General features: G+C 45.5%; 1 pseudogene; it reads right to left on the bottom strand.

The window, feature by feature from the left end:
* Positions 1-2,834: 2,834 nt before the first annotated feature.
* Positions 2,835-3,603, bottom strand: LOC135270174 (small ribosomal subunit protein eS4, X isoform-like; annotated as a pseudogene).
* Positions 3,604-22,450: the final 18,847 nt, after the last annotated feature.

Genomic DNA, 22,450 nt, shown 5'->3' with positions numbered 1-22,450 from the left:
CCCACCACATCCCACTGGGTTGGATAAGAAAACAGGGGCCCAGATAGGGGAAATGCCTTGCCCAGGTCATGGATCAGACCTCAGGGATACTTAGTCCTGGTCTACTTCCTGCTTTGCAGGTTCTTCCCCACAGGCTCAGCCTCAGTCTTGTTCATGAGCTTTTCCGAATTGGGCCATTTGGTGGGAGCAGAGGAGTTCCACCTCGCTGTTGGATTGTCATCAGGGACAGCTGGCATTCAGAAAGCATCCCCTTGTCCTGAACCTGGATGTGGTGAGGTCCATGGTTACAGCTGCATGACTCTGGCCCATGCAATTCATAGCCTCCCTACCTTGGTTTTCCCATCCATTTTCCTATGATTAGGCAAACTGGTGACTCAGAAACGAGTTTGATTTTGCAGGCTTTATGTGACTTACACGTGTTTTAAGCTATGATGTCATAGGGGAACAAAAATACCTTTTTCTCTGCCCTTCATCATTCTTAGTTGGGGCAGACCCCTGTAACAAAAGACAAATTAAGAGGCAAACAAGTTTATTAACATATACACCTTATGAATATGTGGGAGATACTCAGGAAAATTCGTAAATCTCCAAGAGGTACCCTAAATACTCTTGCCTGCTGAAGCAAAGAAGAAAAGTGAGGAGGCCAGGAAAAACACCACAAACACGGGTGAGATTTGTTATGCAGAGTGGAGTCCCTGCTTTTTCCCTTCACGAGAGTTTTCAGTGATAGAAGCGTATTTTGGGATGACATATTCTGGTCATATTAAAGTAGAGTAGTATATCTTGAACCCCATCAATGCAATGTTTTTAAAAATGAGAGACCTGGCCAGGCATGGTGGCTCATGTTTGGAAACCTGGCTCTACCAAAATTTCTTTTTTTATTTGAGACAGAGGCTCGCTCTGTCACCTAGGCTGGAGTGCAGTGGTGCAGTCTTGGCTCACTGCAACCTCTGTCTCCCAGGTTCAAGTGATTCTCCTGCCTCAGCCTCCCGAGTAGCTGGGATTACAGGCATGTGCCACCACTCCCAGCTAATTTTGTATTTTTAGTAGAGACGGGGTTTACCATGTTGGCCAGGCTGGTCTTGATCTCCTGATCTTGTGATCTACCCACCTCGGCCTCCCAAAGTGCGGGGATTACAGGTGTGAGCCACCACACCAGGCCACCGAAAATTTATTTTAAAAATGTGGCTGGATGCGGTGGCTCACACCTGTAATCCAAGCACTTTGGGAGGCCGAAGTGAATGGATCACTTGAGGTCAGGAAGTTGAGACCAGCCTGGGCAACACAGTGAAACCCTGTCTCTACTAAAAATACAAAAACTAGCTGGGTGTGGTGGCACATATCTGTAATCCCAGCTACTCAAAAGGCTGAGGCACTAGAATCACTTGAACCTTGGAGGCAGAGGTTACAGTGAGCTGAGATCGTGCCACTGCACTCCAGCCTGGGTGACAGAATGAGTCTCCATCTCAAAAAAAAAAAAAAAAAGGCCAGGTGCAGTGGCTCACGCCTGTAACCCCAACACTTTGAGAGGCTGTGGCGGGTGGATCATGAGGTCAGGAGATCGAGACCATCCTGGCCAACATGGTGAAACCTGTCTCTACTAAAATAGAAAAAAATTAGCCAGGTGTAGTGGCATGCGACTATAGTCCCAGCTACTCAGGAGACTGAGGCAGGGGAATTGCTTGAACCCGGGCAGCGGAGGATGCCGCGAGCTGAGATTGTGCCACTGTGCTACAGCCTGGGCGACAGAGCAAGACTCCGTCTTAAAAAAAAAATTAGCCTTTCCCAGTGGTGCATGCCTATAGTCCTAGCTATTCTGGAGGCTGACTTGGGAGGATCATTTGAGCCTGGGAGGTTAAGACTGCAGTAAGCCTTGATCATGCCACTGCACTCCAGCCTCAGTGACAAAGTGAAACCACATCTCTTAAAAAAAAAAAAAAAAAAAGTGGCCGGGCGAGGTGGCTCACACCTATAATCCCAGCACTTTGGGAGGCCGAGGCAGGCTGATCACCAGGTCAAGAGATCGAGGCCATCCTGGCCAACATGGCGAAACCCCGTCTCTACTAAAAATACAAAAAAATTAGCTGGGCATGGTGGTGCGTGCCTGTAGTCCCAGCTACTTGGGAGGCTGAGGCAGGAGAATTGCTTGAACCCCGGAGGCGGAGGTTGCAGTGAGCCGAGGTCACGCCACTGCACTCCAGCCTGGCACCTGGTGACAGAGTGAGACTCTGTCTCAAAAAAAAAAAGCAACCTAAATACCAAACTAGGAAACTTATTTGAAACCTACTCTAAGCAAAGGATTAATTCCCCTAATATAGAAAGAGCACCTATAAATGAATAAAAATATCAGTGGCCCTTGGGGAGCCAGGGTTGGTGGATCATCTGAGGTCAAGCGTTTAAGAACAGCCTGGCCAACATGACAAAACCCCGTCTCTACTAAAAATACAAAATTAACCAGGTGTGGAGGTGCATGCCTGTAAGATACTTGGGAGGCTGAGGCAATAGAATTGCTTGAACCCAGGAGGCAAAGGTTGCAGTGAGCCATGATCATGCCATTGCACTCCAGCTTGGGCAACAGAGCAAGATTCCGTCTCAAAAAAAAAAAAAAACTCTAGTTGAAAACAAAGCATGTAAAAGATAATTCAATGAAAAGAACATATGAATTGTTCCTAAATATGAGAAAAGATAAACTATGCTCATCATATGAGAAATACACATGAAAATCACACCAAAGTACCATTTTCACAAGATTGACAAAAATATTATTTTTAATTAATCATGCCACATTATTTTAAATTACGTACAAAGATCCAACATGTCACCCAGGGACCATTTCACCCACTGCTCTGTTTGGCCACCAGCCTCTTGTCTGTTTCTTCAGCAATGGTGAGGCAGATACCCCTTCCCTGGGGAAGAGAAATCCATGGTTTGTCACCCTTGCCAGTAACAAAAATGTTGGAAAGTCGAGTGGCAAAGCTGTTGCCATTGGCATCTTTCAGGTGAACTATGTCAAAAGATCCAGGGTGCCTCTCTCTGTTAGTGATCACACCAATTCTTCCCAGGTTAGCACCTCCAGTCACCATACACAGGTTTTCAGCGTCGAACTTGATGAAATCAGTAATCTTGCCAGTTTCCAAATCAATCTGAATGGGATCATTCACCTTGATGAGAGGATCGGGTAGCGGATGGTGCGAGCATCCTGAGTCACCAGATAAGGGATTCCTTTTGTGCCCACAAAGATTTTTCTTGCTTTGCACCACTTGTACTTGGCCTCCTCAGGTGTAACATCATGTACAGCAAAGCGACCCTTGGTGTCATAGGTCACACAGAAATTCTCTCCTGTCTTGTCAATACTGATGACATCCATAATTCCAGAATAGGTTATATCAGTTCAGACCCTGCCGTCGATCTTAATGCAGGTCTTCTTTACATCGTCTCCTGTCAGGACATCCTTAAGTCTGTTCCTTAGGAAAATAATGAGGAGGAGACACTCTCTCAGCTTGTGGGAACCAGTGGATGGACGAGGAGCAAACACACTCGTCAATTTATCCAGCGTCTAGTGTTTTGGAGCTTCTTCAGATGCTTCTTGGGACCACAAGCCATGGCTGCATTAGGAATGGAAAGAAAAAAAAGGAATTTTTTTTTAAGTTTGATAATGCATATCTTTGGGAGAGTATGGGAAAATAGCCACTGTCATATATTACTGATAGAAATGTAAATGTGATTCCACCGTTGCACCCCAGCCTGGGTGACAGAGCCAGACTCTGTCTCAAAAAAAAAAAAAAAAAGTAAATGTGTACCATCTCTATCATGAGTAAATTGTCAGTATCTTTCAAAATTATAAATATGCATTCCTTTGATCTATCAGTTTTGCCTCTAGGCATTTTATCCAATAGATTTATTATCAATGTGTGAAATAATACAAATATAGGCTTATTTATTATAGCAAAACTTTGGAAGCAATCTCTATGTCTATCAAAAGGGGTCTGGCTAAATAATGATACATACAAAGAAATATCAGGCATGCCAGTGGTGGCTTAAGCCGATAATCCCAGCACTTTGGGAGTCCGAGGCAGGAGGATCCCTTGAGCCCAGGAGTTCAAGACCAGCTTGAGCCACACCGGGAGACCCTGTGTCTATTTATTTTATTTTTTCTACTTTTTAAAATTAAAAAAAAAATCAGGCAGTTGTAAGCAAGAATGAGGAATCTGTTTATGCATTGATAGAGAAGGCTTTTTATAGGGAAAAGACAAAATATAATATCCTGTGAAAAGTATGTTATAATCTGTGTGAATAAAGGGAAAATAACATTTGCCTCATAAGCCTAGAACATTTCTGGAAAAATACAAGATACTGATGACAGTGATGATCTCTGGAGAGGGTAACTCGGTGATTAGGTTGGAGGAGATAGAGGGGGTTTTTACTTTATAGCCTATTTCCTTTAATTTTTGGAACAATGTGAATGAACTACCTCTTCAAAAATGGATAACATTTTGGTCAGGCTTGGTGGCTTATGCCTGTAATCCCAACACTTTGGGAGGCCGAGGTGGGTGGATTATTTGAGGTCAGAAGTTTGAGACCAGCCTGACCAACGTGGTGAAACCCCATCTCTACAAAAATACAAAAATTAGCCAGGCAGTAGTGATGCATGCCTGTAATTCCAACTACTCGGGAGGCTGAGGCAGGAGGATTATTGAGCCTTCGAGGCAGAGGTTGCTGTGAGCAGAGATTGCATCACTGCACTCTAGTCTGAGCGAGAAACTAAGACTCTGTCTCAAAAAAAAAAAAAGATACCCAATTAAATAATAAAGATTCTCTTTTTAACACAGAAGATTTTTGCATTAAAATGTTTATTTCTTTGCTATCCTAACAAGAAAAACATTTTTAAAAATAAAGTAAAATATTTATTTTTGTCTTCTCTTGAAAAATGAAGTCCAGGTATAGTGGCTGATGCCTATCTACATTCCCAGCACTTTGGAAGGCCAAGGCAGGAAGATGGAGATGGCTTGAGGCTAGGAGTTTGAGACCAGCCTGGGCAATATAGGGAAACCCTGTTTCTACAAAATTAAAAAAAAAAAAAAATGGCTGGGTGCAGTGACTCACACCTGTAATCCCAGCACTTTGGGAGGCTGAGGCAGGAGAATCACCTGAGGTCAGGATTTCAAGACCAGCCTGGCTGACATGGTGAAACCCCATCTCTACTAAAAATATAAAAATTAGCCAGGCATTGTGTCAGGCACCTGTAATCCTCGGTACTCAGGAGGCTGAGGCAGGAGAATCACTTGAACCCAGGAGGTGGAGGTTGCAGTGAGCCGAGATGGCACCATTGCACTCCAGCTTGGGCAACAAGAGCAAAACTGCATCTCAAAAAAAAAAAAAAAATTTAGCCAGGCACGTGCCTGTATTTCTACCTACTTGGGAGGCTGAGGTAGAAGGACAGCTTGAGCCCAGGAGTTGGAGGTTGCAGTGAGCTGTGATTGTGCCACTGCACACCAGCCTGGAGGACAGATCAAAATCCTGTCCCTCTACACCAGGAATGCATACCCCTGTATGCCACAGTCTTCATCACCTCCTATTTTTCCTGGCCTGGCAAGCATCACCTGGGTGTTTTTTTAGCCATTTAGCCTTGTAAGGTAACAAGTGCTCTAGAGTCTCTTTTCACTTGTTAATCTCCTACCTCTGATTCTTTCCTTTCCTTAGGGTCAGGGTTTATTTATTTATTTATTTATTTATTGAGACAGCGTTTTGCTCTTGTTGCCCAGGCTGGAGTGCAATGGTGTGATCTTGGCTCACTGCAACCTCTGCCTCTCCTGGGTTCAAGCAATTCTCCTGCCTCAACCTCCCAAGTAGCTGGAATTACAGGCATGCGCCACCACGCCTGGTGAATTTTGTATTTTTAGTAGAGATTGGGTTTCTCCATGTTGGTCAAGCTGGTCTCGATCTCCTGACCTCAGGTGATCTGCCCCTCTCATCCTCCCAAAGTGCTGGGATTACAGGTATGAGCCATCGTGTCCTGCCCAGGGTCAGGGTTTCTTATGTTCCATGACATCTGTGGCCTTTGCAGGCACAGATGTGCTCCTGTCGTAGAAGGTGTGACAGTGCCTGGTTACTGCTCGGGTCTCTTCCAGGTACTTCATTGGGAGAATGGTTGTCATCTATTACCCTTGAATGAGGCAGAAACTTTTTTTTTTTTTTTTTTTTTGAGGTGGGGTCTCACTGTGTTGCCCAGGCTGGAGTGCAGCAGCTATTCACAGGCATAATCAGAGCACCCTACAGCCTTGAACTCCTGGCCTCAAGCAATCCTCCTGCTTTAGCCTCCAGAATAACTGGGACTACAAGTGTGGGTCACAGTGCCTGGCTATAAACATTTTTGACAGCTCTATCTGGGTTGGAGGAGGCCCAATTACAGAGTTGGAGAGGATTTTAGAGACTTTCTAAAAAAGTTGAGAAATATATTAATACATGGGGGGGGGTAAAAGACTTTTCAGACACTGCATATGGCATGGCACCATACCTGTGTGTTTAAAGACAGTAGCATAAGCTGGGCACAACGGCTCATACCTATAATCCCAGCACTTTGAGAGGTCGAGGCAGGAGGATCGCTTGAGGCCAGGAGTTCCAGACCAGCCTGAGCAACATGGTGAGACCCCATCTCTAAAAAATAATTAAAAGTTAGCCAGGTATAGTGGCACGTGCCTATAGTCACAGCTACTTGAGAGGCTGAAGTGAGAGGATCGCTTAATCCTGGAAGGTCAAGGCTGCAGTCTGCCGTAATCATGCCACTGACTCCAGCCTGGGTGACAGAACTAGAGCTTGTCTCAAAAAACAAAACAAAACAAAACCCTACAATATATACATTTATGTTTGCACGTTAGAGACTAACCTGGAAAGATACCTAAACACTTGATAGAGTGGTTATCAATTTGGGAGGCAACCAGTTTTTTCTACATACAGCATATTCTTTCACGTTGTCTGCCTTTTACTGTCTTTGAGTTATTACAGAGGCTTAATTGACTTCCTTCCCCTCGCCCCATGGAAGAGCCAGTTTGTCTTTATTTATGTATTCATTTCAATTCTCTTGATCCATAGATGTGTCTGTTTCCAGATTCTCTTTTGATTCTAACATCTCTTTGATTCTAACATTTGCCTGGTTCTCTCATTGATAAAAGAGTAGAATGAAATCTTTAACACGTGTTCATATTATATCTGTATAAGAGTTATTATTTTACCTTTTTCTGAAACTTATCTTTGAACAATTATAGACTAACCTTGATGGATGCTTAAGAAATGGATAAGAGTGATTTATCAGTTTGAAGAGGGAAGCCAGGTGGCTAGGGATGGAGTAGGAAGGAGACTTATTTTCTACTGCTTTGCACCGTAGAAATTCTTCATACTACAAAATTTAAATAGAAATGTTATTTTTATTTTTGTTTTTTTGAGATGGAGTCTTGCTCTGTCACCCAGGCTGGAAGGCAGTGGTGCCATCTCAGCTCAACACAACCTCTGCCTCCCAGACTCAAGTGATTCAAGCGATTCTCCCACCTCAGCCTCCCGAGTAGCTGGGACTGCAGGCTCTTGCCACCACACCCGGCTAATTTTTTTATTTTTAGTAGAGACAGGGTTTCACCACATTGGCCAGGCTGGTCTCTAACTCCTGACCTCAGGTGAGCAGCCCGCCTCGGCCTCCCAAAGTGCTGGGATTACAGGTGTGAGCCACCACACCTGGCCAAAATGTTTTTAAAAAATTATCTTATGATTGCATTGTTATAAATAATAATATAATCCTGGCTAGATTCATTCTTATTACTATCATTATTATTGTTTTACACAGAGTCTTGCTCTGTCGCCCAGGCTGGAGGGCAGTGGTGCAGTCTTGGCTCACTGCAACATCCACCTCCTAGGTTCAAGCGATTCTCCTGCCTCAGCCTCCCCAGTAGCTGGGATTACAGGCACCTGCCACCAATACCCTGCTAATTTTTTGTATTTTTAGTAGAGACAGGGCTTCACCATGTTGGCCAGGCTGATTTTGAACTCCTGACCTCAAGTGATCCACCGGCCTTGGCCTGCCAAAGTCCTAGGATTATGGGCATCAGTTAGCACACTCAGCCTTTTTTTTTTTTTTTTTTGAGACAAGATTACAGGTGCCCACCATCATGCCTGGCTAATTTTTCTATTTTTAGTAGAGACAGGGTTTCACCATGTTGGCCAGGCTGGTCTCAAACTCCTGACCTCAAGTGATCCGCCTGCATTGGCCTCCCAAAGTGCTGGGATTACAGGCATGAATCACTGCACCAGGCCTCATTATTTATGCATTGCTATTATGTTTATTTTTTTCTCCTAATTTTAAAAGAAATTACAGTGGTTGGGCACGGCGGCTCATGGCTGTGATCCCAGCACTTTGGGAGGCCAAGGCGGGTGGATCATGAAGTAAGGAGTTCAAGATCACCCTGGCCAAGATGGTGAAACCCCCATCTCTACTAAAAATACAAAAATTAGCTGGGTGTGGTGGCATGTGCCTGTAATCCCAACTACTTGGGAAGCTGAGGCAGAGAATTTCTTGAACTCAGGAGACAGAAGTTGTAGTGAGCCAAGATGGCACCACTACATTCCAGCCTGGGCAACAGAGTGAGACTCCATCATCTCAAAAAAAAAAAAGAAAGAAATTACAATTAAAGCATTTCCATTGGCCCCTGAAAAACCAATAGACTCTAGGTCCTGTGCCTGCCTGGTTGGCCCTGATTCATTCTATTAATGTAGCAGTTCTCCATTTATAGAGAACTGGAGACATCGTTTCCTTTCTACGTGTGTATTCAGGTAAACAAAAATGAGTGCATTAAACAACATGAAACTAAACAACATGAAACTAAATACAATCAGTGGAGGTCATATGGCAAAAGTGAAAGCCCTTCATTTTACAGAGGAGAAAAGACTGAAGTCTAAGGATATAACATCTTGTGAAGGGAGGTGAGACAGAAATTCCCAGGATGTCCAGACCCTTCAGGACACTTTGCAGCTCCCCCAGCACATTCCTGGGAATAAGACATCTGTCCCATCAGCCAGGAACCAACTCCACAAGAAGGAGGGAAGCTCTCGAGTTACCCCACAGCCTGCCCTTACCAAGACCCAGGGCCTGGGGAGTCGGCTTCCTGGAGCACCCTCGGAGAAAACTACTTCAGAATTGGGTTTTGCTTCCATCAGAACACGCTTTAAAACCATTCAAAGGCTGACAAAGGACAACGTCCCTTTAAATCCAAGCTGCCTCACTTTGTTAAATAAAAAAAAAATGAGGGCGCTTTGAAGAAGTGTAAATTAGCATTCAAACTAGGGGGCTTCTTCAAAGGCCTGAAGATGACTCTGGTCACCCAGGTAACCGCATCTTGCTCAGAGGACACATCCCTGAGGTAGATACCAGGGCCCCTGACTTCCCCATCTCCCACCCGGGGTTTTTGTTCTCGCCTACCCTTCTATTTTAACCTCACGGAGAAGAGGCTGAAGAGAAAGTCCAGAGGTGTAGCGGGAGAGCCGGAATCCACCAATGGGTGTGCTTTCCGGGTCAGCTTTCCAGGTCAGCTATGTGGATGGCAAATTAGAATGGCAGTGGGAGATGAAAGTGTCCACTTTGAAAATGCGGACAGAGAAAGAGTCCTGTGAGTTAGGAGCTTTGCCACTAGGCTCAGCTGTTCTGTAGCCTGAAGCAGAGCCCGGAAAGACCCTAGGAAGCTTCTGACTACATGAAAAGCCTCAACCAGGTTGGAATCCAAAATTAACACTAAGCTGAGCAAGTAAACCCAGGATGAAGTTAAGCGATGACAGAATACTGCTGGGGGCTGGAGAGCACGCGTCAGTCTGGCTCTGTGTGTCATGGTGGTTTTTAAAGCAATTTGTGCCAAGTGATCATTTTGTGGTAGCACTCACATAAAGGTAGGCAACTAATGTGTTTATGTTTTCTGCATCTATTTGATAAACTGGTGTGGAAAATGAAAATAACCCAAGACTAGAAGTCATAATGAACAGAGGACAGAAGTATATTAGGGTGGGGGCTGTGGAGTACCAAACATGCCTTCACCCTGAAGTGTTAATATTCTCCTGGCGCAGCTGTTTCTCTGGAATCTGGGGGAGGTCCTGCTCTCCCGCCTCCACTCCCATCTCCAGGCAATATTTTTGCATCTCTTCTCTCTTTTTCTTATCAGTTACCGAGAGGAGGTAACAAGCACCACCAGTCTCCCGGTAGCAGCTGCTAGAAGAGGCTGTAGATATGGGTAGTGTATAGAAGAAAATAACTGCTAGAAGGCACAGTTGGACCATTTAATCTGTGTCCTTGATAGCCAATATCAAAGGACCTTGCTCATTCAATCGTTCAACAAATATCTATTGAGTTTCTGCTGTGTGCCAGGTGGTGGGCTGAAAGGAAGTCGCACAGACCAGAAATGGAATCTGAGCCTCCCACAAGGCAGGCGAGAATTCTGACCCTGAACCACAATGGACATCCCCATGAGTGCCCCACAGTGGCCCCCAGCCACAGCAGAAGCTGGCAGGTGGCACCAGTGTGCAAACAGTCTGCTTCTTTTAACACCCCACTCTTCCTGTTTTTTGGTATTCTTCTTCCTTTCACTCATTCAGATGAAGGAGGGAGGCATATCAGAAAGCTGGAATTGTTAGGGGGCCAACAGATGGGACTCTCAAGTGGCCTCTAACTAGGTGAAGAACTTTTGTACTGGGTTGATTCTCAATTAATTCACCCATCCCCTCTCCCAGACATACACGTCATCATTGCTAATCATTATGCACAATCACTTGAGACTCTGGGAAGTTTCTCGTGGCCTTTGTCAGGGATCCCTGTGCTCCAACTTCTGTCTTCTAGCTTAAGCAAGGTGTATACATTCATTCAACCAACATTTATGAAATATCTTATAGGGTGGGTGCAGTGGCTCACTCCTGTAATCGCAGCACTTTGGGAGGCTGAGGTGGGCAGATCACAAAGTCAGAAGTTTGAGACCAGTCTGGCCAACATAGTGAAACCCTGTGTCTACTAAAAACACACGAAAAAGTAGCCGGGTATAGTGGTGTGTGCCTGTAATCCCAGCTACTCGGGAGGCTGAGGCAGGGGAATCACGTGAACCCGGGAAACGGAGGTTGTAGTGAGCCAAGACCGCCCCATTGCACTCCAGCCCGGGTGAAAATGTGAGATTTCGTCTCAAAAACACACACACAAACAAACAAACAAATATTGGCCAGGTGTGGTGGTGTGTGCTTGTAGTCCCAGCTACTCAGGAGGCTGAGGTGGGAGGATCATTTGAGCCTGGGAGGTTGAGGCTGTAGTGAGCCAAGATTGCACCATTGCACTCCAGCCTGGGTAACAGAGCAAGATCCTGTCTAATATATATCTCTTCTAGATGGTGAGCGCAGTACCATATGCCAAAGACACAATGGTGAATAAAACAGACAGCGTCCCTGCTCTTCTGTGGTTCACAGTCTGATGAGGAAGACAAACAATAATCCAGCAATCAAAGAGCAAATGAAATGATTGTCCCTCTTGTGATAAATGTGATTTGGAAAACCAAAGAGATGCTACGGTAGGAAATAAGGAGGGTGGTCAGGTTTCTCTGCAGAGAAACTTTTAAAGGTCCCAACCTGGGCCTGGCACAGTGGCTCATGCCTGTAATCCCAGTGCTTTGAGAGGCTGAGGCGGGTGTATTGCTTGAGCCCAGGAGTTTGAGAGCAGCCTGGGCAACATGGCGAAACCCCATGTCTACAAAAATTTAAAAAATTAGCCAGGCATGATGGTGCATGCCTGTAGTCCCAGCTACTCAGGGGGATGAGGTGGGAGGATTGCTTGAGCCTGGGAGGTGGAGGTTGCAGTGAGCCTAGGTGGTGTCACTGCACTCCAACCTGGGGGATAGAGGAGACCCTGTCTCAAAAAAAAAAAAAGAAAATCCCAACCTGAAGGATGAAGCAACCAGGTAGAAAGTTGCCAAAAGAGCAGTCCTGGCACAGAGAACAGCAAAGGTATTGATACGGACTGGCTCTGTGTCCTCACCCAAATCTCATACTGAATTGTAATCTTCTATGTTGGCGGAGGAACTGGTGGGAGGTGACTGGATCATGGCCGCGGATTTCCCCCTTGCTGATCTCATGATAGTGAGTGAGTTCTCACAAGATCTGATAGTTTAAAAGTGTGTGCCACCTACCCCTTCTCTAGCTTTCTCTCCTGCCACCATGGGGAAACAGGCTTGCCTCCCCTTTGCCTTTCTGCCATGAAGGGCTTTAGCTCAGGTCATTGCTTCAGAGGGTGCAAGCCCCAAGCCTTGGCAGCTTCCACATGGTATTGGGCCTGTGGATGCACAGAAGGTGAGAGTTGCTGTTTGGGAGCCTCCAGTTGGATTTCAGAGGATGTATGGAAACGCCTGGGGTCCAGGCAGAAGTATGCTGCAGGGGCACAGCCCTCATGGAGAACATCTCCTAGGGCAGTGTGGAAGGCAAATGTGGGGTTGGAGCACCCACATTGACTCCCCACTAGGGCACTGACTAGTGGAGCTGTGACAAGAGGGCCACTGTCTTCCAGACTCCAGAATGGTGGATCCACCAACAGCTTGCACTATGCACCTAGAAAAGCCACAGGCACTCAACATCAGCCCGTGAAAGCAGCCACAGGGGCTATACCCTGCAGGGCCACAAAGGTGGAGCTGCCTAAGGCTTTGGGAACCCACCACTTGCATCAGCATGCCCTGGATGTGAGACGTGGTGTCAAAGGAGAATATTTTGGAGCTTTAAGATTTAATAACGATCCTGCTGGGTTTTGAATGTGCATGGCGCCAGTGGCCTCTTTGTTTTGGCCAATTTATCTCATTTGGAATGGAAGCATTAAACCTATACCTGTACCCCATTGTATTTGGAAGTAACTTACTTGTTTTTGATTTTACATGCTCATAGGTGGAAGGGACTTGCCTTGTCTCAGATGAGACTTTGGACTTGGACTTTTTTGTTTTATTTTGTTTTTTATTTGAATTTTCTCAACCCCTGCAGAGGACTTGGACATTTGAGTTAAGGCTGGAATGAATTAAGACTTCAAGGGACCGTTGGGAAGACATGAGTGATTGTATTTTGAACTATGAGAAGGACACGAGATATGGGAGGGGTCAGAGGCAGAATGATATGCTTTGGCTCTGTGTGTTGAATATAATCCCCAATGTTGGGGGAGGGACCTGGTGAGAGGTGATTGGATCATGGAGGCAGATTTCCCCCTTGCTGTTCTCATGATAATGAGTGAGTTCTCATGAGACCTGATGGCTTAAAAGTGTGTGGTACTTCCCCCTTCACTTGCTCTCTCTCCTGCTGCAATGTGAAGACGTGATTGCCTCCCCTTTACCCTTCCACCAAGATTGTAAGTTTTTTGAGGCCTCCCCAGTCAATGCCTCCTGTATAGCCTGTGGAACTGAGTCACTTAAACCTCTTTTCTTAAACCTGTTTTCTTTATAAATTGCCCAGTCTCAGGTAGTTCTTTATAGCAATGTGAGAACGAACTAATACAAGTATATTCTAGAAACTTTCAGAAGGCCAGGCACTAGATGTAATAGGAGGGGTTGAGTAATACAGGCAAAGGTTGGAAGGGGAGGCAGAGGTCAGCTTGGACCTAGTCTTGTAGGCCAGTGTCAGAAGTTTAGATTTTATTATAAGAGTGAAGAGAAAGGCTCATGAGTGACTTCTCATAAGAATGGTCTGCCAGCGAGGCGCAGTGGCTTATTCCTGTAATCCCAGCACTTTGGGAGGCCAAGGTGGGTGGATCAGCCGAGGTCAAGAGTTCAAGACCAGCCTGGCCAACCCCATCTCTACTAAAAAAGAAAAAAAAAGAAAAAGCCTGGTTTGGTGGTGAGCACCTGTAATCCCAGCTACTTGGGAGGCTGAGGCATGAGAATCGCTTGAACTTGGGAGGCAGAGGTTGCAGTGAGCTGAGATTGTGCCACTGCACTCCAGCCTGGGCAACAGAGCGAGACCCTGTCTCAAAAAAAAAAAGAATGGTCTTCCATGGAAATCCAATATATATTGATTATCATATATTATATTATATTATATTAGTTATAATTCTGTCTGTGGATTGAAGAATTTTTAGAAGAGACAGAGTGGAAGCATGGAAACCAGTTTGGAGGCTATTCAGTTCCAGGCAAGAGATGGCTGTGGCTAGATTGGGGTTGTGGCCCCAGCGATGGAGAGAACTGAGTGGATTCAGAATACATTCTGAAGATACTACCAAAAGGTTTAGTGATGGGCTGGATGTAGGGAAAGATCAATCTCCTCTAGCCCCTCTGGGTGAGAGGCTAGTTCGTCTTCTACCACCTCCTATAGTGACCTGAAGTGGAGATAAAGCATCGAAATTAGGACCCAAGACTGAAGACCTAAACCCAACCAAGTTCGAGCAACCTGGAACTGAAAAGTAAACACAAAATCTGAGACTTTTAGGCCAGTGATAAAACTAGGCCTTGTTACATAAACAAAGGAGACAGAAAATGAGGACCACCCCCAAAAATATTTTTTTTTCAAGATGGAGTCTTGTTCTGTTGTCCAGGCTGGAGTGCAGTGATGTGATCTCGGTTCACTGTAACATCCACCTCCCGAGTTCAAGCAATTGTCCTGCCTCAGCCTCTGAGTAGGTGAGACCATAGGCACATGCCACCATGCCCAGCTAATTTTTGTATTTTTAGTAGAATTTTGTATTTTTAGTAGAAATGGGGTTTCACCATGTTGGTCAGGCTAGTCTCGAACTCCTGAATTCAGGTGATCCACCTGCCTCAGCCTCCCAAAGTGCTGGGATTACAGGCATGAGCCACTCTGCCAGGACTCCTGTCACAATTTGATATCCACATATTAAAACATAAAGTTATACTACTTTATACCATACCAAAAAAAAAATCAGTGTCAGGCAGATTGTAAATCTGAATGTGAAAGGCCAAAAAAAAGTTTAAATGGTAAGAGAACACATTTTTTATCATAGATAGGAAAGGTTTGGGGTATTTTTTTCAGTCTTTAACCATCTTTATTTCAACACTTAGTGGCACTTAGAGGTAAGTGTTCCTGTTAATACACACTGCAAGACCCAGACGAGGTGGCTGTGGAGCCAAATCTCTCAGCTGAGGCAGGTGCCCCATCGGTCCTTGGAGGTGAGGCTTCCAGAGTGGTGTTCACGAAAGGTACTGACTTAGATCATCACTCTTTGGGTGCACACAAAGTAGCTGCAGTTTCAATATAGCAAATTGAGATGTGGTCCTTCCCCTGGAAGAGATTCCTGACTCAGTTGCAGCACAAATGGCTGAGTAGGTGTATGAATAGATGGGAAAGTTTTATGATGCAATGCAAAGTCATACTAACCATAAAAAAGATGAGTGATGAATTTGTCCATATTACAATGAATAATCTTTGTTTTTCAAAATGCAATATTAATATAATGGAATAGATAGACATAGGATAGATTACATTTGCAACATCTATAACTGACAAAAAGCTTGTAATCGGAAAGAACTGGTTGGGTGTGGCAGCTCATGCTTGTAATCCCAACACTTTGGGAGGCCAAGGCAGGAGGAATGTTTGAGCTCCAGAGTTTGGGCAACATAGTGAGATCTCATCTCTATAAAAAAATTTTTTAAAACATTGTCAGACGTGACGGTGTGCACCTGTAGTCTCAGCTACTTGGGTGGCTGAGGCAGAAGGGTGGCTTGAGCCCAAGACTTCAAGGTTGCAGTGAGCTATGATCACATCACTGTACTCCAGCCTGGGCAACAGAGTGATATGCTCTGAAGGAAACAAAAAGAAGGAAAGGAAAGGGAAAAGAAAAAAAATGGAAAGCAAAGGGAAAAGGAAAAGGAGGAGGGTCATATGGTTTGGCTGTGCCCCCACCCAAATCTCACCTTGAGTTGTAATAATCCCCATGTCTCAAGGGTGGGGCCAGGTGGAGATAATTGAATCATGGGGGCAGTTTCCCCCATGCTGTTCTCGCGATAGTGAATAAGTCTCATGAGATCTGATGGTTCCCCTGCACAAGCTCTCTTGCCTGCCGCTATGTGAGACGTGACTTTGCTTCTCATTTGCCTTCCACCATGACTGTGATACATCACAGCCATATGGAGCTATGAGTCAATTAAATCTCTTTCCTGTATAAATTACCCAGTCTTGTAAATCACCTGAGGTCTGGAGTACAAGACCAATCTGGCCAATATGGTGAAACCCCATCTCTACCAAAAATACAAAAGTTAGACAGGCATAGTGGCACACACTGTAGTCCCAGTTACTAGGGAGGCTGAGGCAGAGGAATCGCTTGAACCCAGGAGACAGAAGTTGTAGTCAGGCAGTGAGCCATGATCATGCCACTGCACTTCAGCCTAGGTGACAGAACAAGATTCAATCTCAAAAAAAAAAAATTACCCAGTCTTAGATATGCATTAGCAGTGCAAAAATGAACTAATACAAGGCAGGAGGGAGGAAGAAAAGAAGGAGAGAAGGAGAGAGGAGGGAAAGAATTCCTAAATCAGGCTTGGTGCAGTGGCTCATGCTTGTAATCCCAGCACTTTGGGAGGCCAAGGAAGGCAGATCATTTGAAGTCAGGACTTTGAGACCAACATGGTGAAACCCCATTGCTATTAAAAATACAAAAAAATTAGCTGGGCATGGTGGCAGGCACCTGTAATCCCAGCTATTCGGGAGGCTGAGGCAGGAGAATCGCTTGAGCCTGGAGGCAGAGATGGCAGTGAGTCAAAATTGTGTCACTGCACTCCAGCCTGGGCAACAGAGTGAGACTCTGTCTCAAAAAGTAAAAATAAATAAAATAAAAATAAAAAGACACACACCCTTTCCCCTTTTTGCATTGCATCTAATCACATATAATGCTATGGATGGGGAGGGGGAATATAGCCACTCTTCTATCTGAAAACGTTACCATTTGAGGCACAGAAATATTTAGATAATGTGGTACACACATGGTTTGTAAGGCAAGGGTGGTTGCATTTTACAGGTTGAAGCAAAGAAAAGTCTGTAACTGGAGAAATGACCATGGGGACTTCATGTTCAAGTTGAGCAGAGCAAGGAGGGTGGCTCCCTGTTCCCCGGCAGGCACTGAGGAGTGCAGGGTGAATTTTGGCCTTCCTGGAAGTGGGGCAGGCATTTTCACCCTCAGGAGAGGTGCATGGAAGCAGAAGCCGCAGGTCAAAGCAAGAGACGACAATCTGAAAGGAGCCAGATTCACAGCTGAGTAAATAGTCCAACCCTGGCGTTTCTATCTACAGAGCTGGCAACGGAGAATTGGAAACAAAGTTGGAAACAAAAGTCAGAAACAGAAAGGGGGCAGAAAAAGCAGGTAAGCTGCTGCGCAAAAAGTGGAAAAGGTAGTAAGAGGGAAACTTCTGGAACCAGCATGCAGTTAAGCGGGTTGCTTTGGGAGTCAATCCAAATGTATCTCTCAGGCTGAGATCAAAGAAATAGTTTGTAATACATCCATACAATGGAATACTGTGCAGCTGTGAGAAAGAAGGAGATAGAGCTGGCTGCAATGACATAAAACAATGCTCGTGCTACTTTAATAAGAAATTGTGGAAGAGTAACCACTACATGTATGGGGAGAGGTGAGGTATATATGATTTATAAATAGAGAGGCAAATCTGGAAGCAAACACTCAAAATTATTAACAGCAGTTTGTCTGTGGTAACTTTTAATTTTATAAGTGTCCAAACTGATAGAAAAGTTGTTTTGTTTTTTTTGAGACGGAGTTTTGCTCTTGTTGCCCAGGTTAGAGTGCAATGGCACCATCTCAGCTCACTGCAACCTTCGCCTCCCGGGTTCAAGTGATTCTCCTGCCTCAGTCTCCTCCTCAGCTGGGATTACAGGTGCTCACCACCATGCCCAGCTAACTTTTGTATTTTTAGTAGAGACAGGGTTTCACTATGTTGGCTAGGCTGGTCTCGAACTCCTGATCTCAGTGACCTTCACCGCACCCAGGAAAAGAATAATTTTAAATATCCTTAGAAAAGTGATTAAATGAGGGCTGGGTGTAGTGGCTCACACCTGTAATCCCAGCACTTTGGGAGGCCGAGGTGGGCAGATCACCTAAGGTTGGGAGTTGGAGACCAGACTGACCAACATGGAGAAAACTCATCTCTGCTAAAAACACAGAATTAGCCAGGTGTGGTGGCGCACGCCTGTGATGATCCTAGCTATTTGCAAGGCGGAGGCAGGTGGAGGTTGCAGTGTAGCCAAGATTGCGCCATTGCACTCCAGCCTGGGCAACAAGAGCAAAACTCTCTCACAAAAAAGAAAAGAAAAGAAAAATGATTAAATAAACCAAATTAGAACATCCGTCAGGACTCATCAAATGTTTCTGCTCTGCTCTGAAAAGCTTTTTATTCCTAGGCCTGCCAGGGTCTGCAGATAGGGTGTATAAGTCTGGGGTTTGGGGTGTTTGTATCTCAACACTTATTTGGATCTCATCCCTGTCTTCATCTCTAATCCCCATCCATCTCCTCATACCAGTTAAAGACTGAAGGGAAGAGGAAGAGGAGAGGGTCGCTAGCAGAAGGGTACTGTGCGTGAGGACTCTCTAGTGAGGTTCCCAGGAAGGTCCAGTCCCTGGAGAGCTGGGCAGGCAGCAGCTCAGGTGAATGAGTCAGGACTGGTGAGAAAGGGAATCGGTGAAGAGGCTGGGGTACGGTGGGAGCAGGAACCCCCACAGCTCCCTCGCTTGTGGCTGCGAAACCTGTGCCCTTCTCCAGAGAGGACTACTGTATTTGTAGGAAATAAAGGACAAAGTTCAGCCCGTGGTCCGTTCTTACTTACAAAGCATCAATAGCCCCACGAAAGAGTGTGCCGCAACGTAATTCTCAAAATGCTAGAAACGCCATTCTCACACGAATACACAGTGAGAACCTTCACAAGATCACCATCAGGAAGGCAAAGTTGCCTCAAAGAATGATTGGAGAAACTGGTGTGTGCGTGTGCGTGTGTGTGTGTGTGTGTGTTCAGTGAAAAAGAGAATGCTGGAATAACACAGATAATTTAGCTACCAAAGTGGCTGTTGCCCTGTAGGACAACAAGACTGAGATAGGAGGTAGGACTCGACTCGCGTGGTGCGGCTCAGACTCGTGTGGTGCGGCTCAGATACCGACCAAATTGAGGACTAGCCAAAACAAGGCCGGGGCAGAAGCAGTTTTCCAAAAGATTTGTCGGCCAGTGTGCCATGTCAGATTACCATTGCCATGGAAACACCTGGGAGTCACTGCCCCTTTCCACCGCAAAGATCTGATGACCCAAAAGTTCCTTTCCCTGCCCCAGAAATTTCTGCATAAACTACCTCTTTTTTTTTTTTTTTTCCTCACTCTTGTCGCCCAGGCTGGAGTGCAATGGCACCATCCCGCTCACTGCAACCTCCGCCTCCCAGGTTCAAGCGATTCTACTGCTTCAGCCTCCTGATTAGCTGGGTTTACAGACGCCCGCCACCACGCCTGGCTAATTTTTTGCATTTTTAGTAGAGACGGGGTTTCACCATGTTGGCCAAGCCGGTCTCAAGCTCCAGACCTCAGGTGATTCACCTGCCTCAGCCTCCCAAAGTGTTGGGATTACAGGCGTGAGCCACTGCGCCTGGCCCTAAACTGCTTTTTAATCTGCGTATAGTGAAAAGTGGGTATACATATGGCTGCAGAAGTACCCTGAGCTACTGCTACTCTCTGCCTACGGAGTAGCCTTGCTTTGCAGGAGTAGTTATGGAGGTTTCCTTCTACCTCCGGCTGCCTGGGCAAAGCTAAGAACCCTCACCAGCTAATCCTCACTTTGGGGCTCAGCTCACTGCAAGCTCTGCCTCCTGGGTTCAAGCAATGCTCCCACTTCAGCCTCTCAAGTAGCTGGAACCACAGGCATGTGCCACCACGCCTGGCTAATTTTTGTATTTTTAGTAGAGACTGGGTTTTGCTATGTTGGCTAGGCTGGTCTTGAACTCCTGACCTCATGTGATCCACCCACCTTAGCCTCCCAAAGTGCTGAAATTACAGGCATGAGCCACAGTGCCCACCAACAATTTTTCTTAAGAAGAAATACTAACCAGCACTTTGGGAGCTGAGGCAGGCAGGTCAGGATATCGAGACCATCCTGGCTAACACAGTGAAACCCCGTCTCTACTAAAAATACAAAAAATTAGCCAGGCGTGGTGGCATACCCAGCTACTCGGGAGGCTAAGGGCAGAGAATTACTTGAACTCGGGAGGCAGAGGTTGCAGTGAGCCACTGCACTCCAGCCCGGGTGACAGAGTGAGACTTTGTCTTAAAAAAAAAAAAAAAAAGAAAAGAAAAACTAAAGGTGTTTAGTTTTTCACACTCTAAAATGTGAGAAAGAGTTCAGCCACAGCAACTTGTACTTTTAGTATTAGAGGACTCACCTGGGAGAAAAACCTGATAAAAATGCTCTGGGTACAGGAAGAGCTTTAGTGAGAACTTGAACCTCATCCAATATCAGGAAATTCACAGTGGGGAGAAGCCATGTGCACCTACAACATGCGGGAAGAGGATTTCTGTGGGTTCAACCTCCTCAGTCACTAGAAGGAAAGGTCCTTGTTGCAGAGAAATCCTAGACCTGCTCCCAGTGGGAGAAGGACTGAATTCACAACCTTACACTGATTGAATATCTCAACACCCACACTAGGGAGAAATTCTGCAAACATCCTGATTAAGTCAGTTTCAGCTCCAGTTTCAGCAGTCAGGGGAGACTTCACAAAGCAGACATCCTTTAAATGTCCAGAAGGCAGGGATGGCGCTGGCCAGAGAGCTATTATAGATGGCTGAAGGAGGTGGACCCACAAGCCGGGAAAACCTCTCCATTGGGACTTTTTCACCCTGGAACTTTGGCCCTCAAAGCATCAGACTCTTGCAGCTGGACCCAGAATATTCCCTTTGCTGTCTGCTTCAGGTTAGCTCCTGGTGTGTGTCAATTATCTGTAAGGTTTGATAAAGAATTTCAGGGTCAAGCAGACTTGGTCTGCATCCTGGCTCTGTCACTTACTGGCTTTGTGATATTAGGTGGAGCAATTAATTTCCCTGAGCCTCATTTTGTTAACTTGCTTAAGATGGGATTAATATAGCACCCACTTCATAGGTGATGAGAATTAATGAGAGGATGAATGTAAGCACATGGTGAGCATTCAGTGAATGAGGTTGCTTTCCAACCTTCTTTTCCTTTGGTTGACCCATTTCCCAGAATCCACAAGCTTTGAGGCCACCAGCGTGAGCACTACAGATGGAGAAGTGTTGTTTTGTGTGCAGCTGTTCAAACGGTGGCTTTGATGTTATATAACTTTCCCATGGTTTAGGAGGTTCCCAAGTGGCTGCAGAGAATAAAGCACAAAGCTGGGGAAGGCTCTTTCTGGGTCTTGTCCAAGGACCCCCAAGAAGGCACACACATATTCTCCTGTTTCTGTCCTTGGTCAGTCCCTCTGAGTGGCAGTTCTGGTGCTAGCAGTTCTGGTGCTAGCCTGAAGTAAGACAATGATGGAACATTATAGCCATATTAGGTCATCAGAGACAACCTCTTTGTTTTGCAGAGGAGACAGGGTTCTCAGGTTTAGCAAAAATACAGAATGCCAATTATATTTGAATTTCAAATACACAACAACGACAACAACAAAATGTTTTTACCATAAGTATATCCCAATGTAAGCATAAGTATATCCCAATGTAAGCTTTTTTTTTTTTTTTTTTTTTTTCCCCAGAGACAGCAAGCCCAGGCTGGAGTGCAGTGGCGTGATCAATGCTATGTGCAGCCTCAAACTTGTAGGCTCAAGGGATCCTCCGGCCTCAGCCTCCCAAAGGACTCGGATTACAGGTATGAACCACCAAGGCTGCCTACTTCCTGGTTTTATCTGACAACCCTGAGAGGACAGCTAGATGTTGAGGACAGCTAGATGTCAAGGGGGAAAGCAACTTGCTGGCTCACACAGCCAGCTAGGTCTATTATGGTGCCCTAGTCATAAACACATACACCCCAGCTTTTAGGTTTTTAAATATTTATTTATTTTTGAGACATCTTGCTCTATCACCCAGGCTGGAGTGCAGTGGTGCAATCTCAGCTCAGTGTAACCTCTGCCTCCCTAGTAGCTGGGACTACATGTGCGTGCCAGCACTGCCCAGCTAATTTTTGCATTTTTAGTAGAGACAGGGTTTCCCCATGTTGTCCAGGCTGGTCTCAAACTCCTGACCTTAAGTGATCCCCCCTGTCCCTTGGCCTCCCAAAGTGCTGGGATTACAGGCGTGAGCCACCAGTTTTTAATTTTTAATTAAGGTGAATGCTTTCTGAGCTGGGTGCCTCTCATCCCTTGTCTGTTATACAAGACAGAACTACAGATTATGGGTCTCTTAAGAGCAAAGAATGGCAGTAAACACCTACAGGACACAGAAGAGATGGAAGCAGGGATTCAGGTTCAGGATGCTTCTCC

This window comes from Aotus nancymaae, unplaced genomic scaffold, assembly GCF_030222135.1.
Source record: "Aotus nancymaae isolate 86718 unplaced genomic scaffold, 86718_ANA_hifiasm-v0.15.2.pri h1tg000059l, whole genome shotgun sequence".
Classification (NCBI taxonomy): Eukaryota; Metazoa; Chordata; class Mammalia; order Primates; family Aotidae; genus Aotus; species Aotus nancymaae.
This window is presented reverse-complemented; position numbering and strand designations above follow the sequence as displayed.